Genomic DNA, 5,130 nt, shown 5'->3' on the forward strand with positions numbered 1-5,130 from the left:
AAAATATGGCCCAATTCGGACAGAATTAAAGTATACAACATCACAAAAAATCATTGTATTATGTTAATATGTTAAGCCATGTTGGAGGTATTACTCTTTTCGAAGAATTTTTGCTATTTTAATGTTATTATTTTCAAAAATCATCTCCTTTGACACTTATCGATCAATTTAAAGCAAACCTGGTGTGAATGATCGTAAGAGTGTTCTGCTTAGACTAACGTGCTAAAATTCTCAGTTTTTTCTTAAATATGATCTTTGTGCAATCGAAAGACGATCAAACTTTTCAGTTTCTCTTAAATATGATAAATATGACAAATGATCAAACTGTTTTCATTTCAAAGTTATGATTTTATGCATTTGTACTTACGTCTCATATCCAGTGATGCAAAGGTTTAGTCATTCCTTTTGTTTTAAAAGAAAGAGTATCCTTGACTGAAATTATGTCGTCCGATCTGTGGATTTTGACATGCATGTCTCTGATATTTCCAATTTTACCTGATTCTTGGAAAACGTAATTGACTTATGCGTCCAGTGCTTTGATTTCTTCCACCAGTGGTTACCAATTAACTTTTATTTTGTCTTAATAAATGATAATCCCAAGTATGCTAGGATTACAATTTGTGTCATGAACGTAAAGCGTTAAGCATATTTTGAGAACAAACTATTAAAGAAAGAAAACTTGATGAGGCATGATAAAACTAATAAGAAACGTCTTATATTGAAATTTTGAATCACTAAACACATAATTAATGAAATTACACTTGCAACAACTTGCAGCAAATAACATTTAAAAACAACAAGAACAAGGAGCTTGAGCGTCAAAAAAATAAATCACATTCTTAAATAGGCTTTCCCGTCATTAGTGTCAGTTATATTTAGGAAAACAGCTGTTGTTCTGAATGTATTTGTATATAACATAAAATTCAAAACTCCGATTGAAGAGCTGTCGTCTAGGTTTATAGGATACGCATTTCTGGTGAAGTAATAAATTTAACTTGCATATTTTTAATTTTATATTTATGTTGCCGACCACGAAGTGGTGGTGACTTATTGTTTTTACTGTGTTTCTTATAATTATTATTATTAAGTCGCCGAACACGCATTTCTGGTGAAGTAATGAATTTAACTTGTATATTTATGTCGTCGACCACGAAGTTTTTATTGTGTTTATTAAGTCGCCGTAGTTAAGTAAAGGTTATTAAATTTCTGGATGCCGCCATTTTTTTCGAAATGGCCGCCGGACTGGACATGCCCATATTTTACACCGGACACATCGTACATCTCGAAAATTGTTTATCAGAATTTGGCAAAACTCAATGTATATATTAAACTCATTAGTCCAAACAAAATCATGAAAAAAAAATCGTGTGCCTCTCGGTCGCCATTTTCAAAATGGCCGTCAATGCGATAGAAAATTTGTCCGATTTCGATGAAAATTGATATCTATGTTCTTTGAGCTGTCCCGATTATTAATCTGAGGCTCAATGGGCAATTTGAGGAACGTGTCGGCCGCCATATTCAAATTGGCTGCAACTGCACTTGAAATTTCAAAATTTTATGATTTTGATGAAAATCGGTATCTAGGGTCTTTAAGACTCCTCGATTAAGAATCTGCCGCTCAATCGATAATTCTATCTACATATCGACTGCCTTTTTCAAAATGGCTGCCACCGCGAAAAAAAATCATAGTTGCTCGATTTCGACGCAATTCGATATCCAGGTTCTTTACGCTGCCTCGATTGATTATAAGAAGTTCCATTGACAATCTGTTTCTAAAAAGACTGATCAGGAAACGGGAGGCGACTTCTACACTTTCGTGAAAACGTTTTTTTTTTTAATTTTATTTGGTTCATTAGTATATGAACCATTTGGAAACAAATTTGAAAAAAAACTCTATGCTATTCCTTTAAAATATTTCATTATTAACGACATAACGACCATACGACGGTACACGTAGAATCTATGCATGGTATGATGCGTCTCGTAACTCAAAATTAATATATAATCAACTGTCCGATGTTTGTTAACTAATAGAGGACACTTAGCCTACCGATACTACAAAAATTTGTTAAGTACGGTTTGCTCACTTGTTGTTTTTCGTGCGTCTATGTTTATTCAATTTGGAGTTTATATCAAAAAAATGTTAAAAGTATTCAGAAAACACAACAACAATAAATTCTCTTTTATTCAGTCTAAATTTGGGAAATTTTTCTGACAGTCAAATTATATGACTCACAGTATCAAGATGCTATGTTACTTTAAGTACTGAAAGCAACCAATATCGAATAGACAATACATAGAATATAAAGCATGAGGAAAATGCGATTTTGTTATTTATTTATTTTTTTTTATTTTGGTTTGTTGCTAATTAACATAATTGCATGTTCATTGTTTGTTTTGTTTTAATATTTTTTTTAACAAAACAAATCAATTTAAATCTTCAAGTATCTTTCAATTTTTTCAGATATGCAGATTTCTCAGTTTTTTAAGATTGTGGTGCTTTTTATTATGGCATTGTTCCTTGGACAAGCTAATGGACGACGTTCTGTTATGAATAATCGTCTTTCAAACCTGGCTGACGAATCTATTTACAGACCTCCACCAGGGTAAATAGAACATTTCTATGTGCGATGCTTAAGTGCTTGTTTAGAATAAACATCCCTTACTTTTGTTTTATTGGATGAATTGCGTGGTAATAGAGCTATAATACGGAATATTGAACTAACGTAAGGGATTGGGATATCAATTGGAAAGACTTTAAATATCAATAAAATAGCATTTAATTATTTCAGAATTATAGTCATATTGATTTAGTAAGATGTGAAATGATTTAGAAAAATAAACTATTTGTTGGTAACACATGATATTGTATTAAGGCGAAACTGCTTTAACATTATATTGCATAATGGGTAGCTTGCTACTGGGAATGGGAAATGGCAATGGAGAAGCATGACTAAGGTTTTGTTCATTGTATCATCGGGAGACGTTTATAAACCAAATCTGTAAATTTTCACCTGTATTAATATGAACTTACGTGGAATGTTGTAGGAAGAATAAATACATAACTACAGAACTGATAAAATCTAAGAAGTAGTTAAAAGTCATGTTAAAAAAACAAATTTGCATGTCAAATGGCAATATCAGGGTAAAACAGGAAATTCGAAGGGTCCTGATTTAGTTCTGTCATTTCCCAAAGAAAGATGGGTTTAACTAGGTTTAATGGCGCGTTAAACGCCCCGTTTGCTTACTGTTCATAATTTCCAGTATATTCCAACTCACATCAACATCATTAAATTTTCACCTGTCAAACAATGTGTAATCTAAACAGCACATAAGAGGTGAAAAATAAAAACAAGAAAACAAGAACTAAAAACAAAATTAAGGAGTCCCAAACATCGAGCTTGAAATTTAGTCTTGAACTTTATGGAGAAGACGGTCAAAATTCAAGATAAATGAAAATAATAATAATAATAATAATAATAATAATAAATATTTGTAGATAAGTGAAAGTCCGTCATCTGTAATCTGTCAAAAACAATATTTCTGAACAAGATCCGGTTTTCGTAAACAATGTATAATGAATATGTTTTAAAACCGTGTTTCATAAAGCCCGTCTCTAAGACCACATTGGAATTTTGAGAAGTCAGAATAGTCGCTACTATCTCTGACATTCCGTAAGAACTGAGTAATAAAACACCATTTGCAGGTAAACCTGGTATATCGCTGCATATAAGAAAGGAAGTTTATAAATTTAAATCAAAATCGTCTCGCTTGTCATATATTTTTACTAAGATGACTACTGTCGTTCAATTAGATGTGAAGTTAGATGTGAAGAATTAAATGATCTACTGTCTATAGCCCCTTTGTCTTTAAGACATTTTTGAAGTAACTTTGATTCCTATAAGTAAAGAACAGATTGGTTAGGAGATAATGCCGATTACTTGTTTTGATTTCATTCCTTAAAAAGTGACGTATGCATTCATTTCAATTTCAAATGTCTGAGCGTATCTTGATGAAACTAAACTAAAGAACGAACATATCTGATGCAGTTCAATATCAATACCAGAGTATATTTAACGGTTACCAAAATTAAACATCTTGAGAGAATTAATATCTCTAATAAATGAAATGATAAAACTTTTTTTTAATATCCGAATACTTGGAAACATGTAAAAATGTGTTTTCACAGTAGAGTTTAGTTACAAGAATTCTAGAAAAAAAATTGTTATTAATCCATCATTGTGCCTATCGTCGATACAAGGAAAAGATATTACCAAAATGCACAGTTTCACAACCATAAAGTAAAGAGTATTCAAAGGATGACAGTGGAAAATAAAAAAAAAAATCTATTGAAGCTCTTTCTTTTTTTCAATTTTTAATTTGTTGCATTATTGAAATGTTTCTCTTTTCAGGAAAAGAAAATAATTCCGTTGAAAGTGAAGAATCACACGGTATGTTGATCGTTTGGTCTCGATTAAACTTATGAACTGATCCAAGTCTCATGTTTGTTTTTTTTTATTTTTTATTTGTATTATTTTTAGACTTAAATCTTGAAATTAGTGGTATGTTTGCATCACATTCAATTTCACCAAAGCCTATCAAGCTTTCATTTGAAACAGAATACAATTAGTCAAAGTTACTCTGATGCTTTGATGATTGATGTAAAATTCAAAATAAAAATTTTCGTTAGAGTGATTTGCAAGAGTTGTGTCAATTACCCTTGATCCATCTCCTTAAGTCATTATAAACATGCAATATTTATCTCGATTAACATTAAGGTCATAGACGTTCTTTTCACATCGTTAATCAGAGCCTATGTTCACCGAAAAAATAAAATCAATTCAACTGTCTTGGACACCAATCAAGCTAGCGTATGTATTCATGTATATAACAACAATATCTCGAAATTGCATATTCGTGTCAACAATCCATACAGAGGTACATTATTATTATTCGTTTATTTGATTCCTATCTCACATGTGAAATATGTCAAAAAGCCTGTCTGAAACGAAGACGAAATTTGTTTGTATTCTATCATACAGCAAGAACGTTCATAACTCCTCTATGCTCGAAGGATTTTAAATTTCGATGACAGAGAAAAAAAAAAAAAGGACCACACACACACACACA

At 31.3% G+C, this 5,130-nt stretch overlaps 1 long non-coding RNA gene across 1 annotated transcript; it reads left to right on the forward strand.

The window, feature by feature from the left end:
• The first annotated feature begins 834 nt into the window (after positions 1-834).
• LOC148597872 (uncharacterized) lies at positions 835-4,491 on the forward strand. Its single transcript, XR_015918466.1, has 3 exons — positions 835-981; positions 2,465-2,606; positions 4,413-4,491. It is a non-coding gene; the product is annotated as an uncharacterized LOC148597872 (long non-coding RNA).
• Positions 4,492-5,130: the final 639 nt, after the last annotated feature.

This window comes from Perna viridis, chromosome 14 (assembly GCF_037379345.1).
Source record: "Perna viridis isolate PV_CMFRI_1.1 ecotype Kerala chromosome 14, ASM3737934v1, whole genome shotgun sequence".
NCBI classification, from domain to species: domain Eukaryota; kingdom Metazoa; phylum Mollusca; class Bivalvia; order Mytilida; family Mytilidae; genus Perna; species Perna viridis.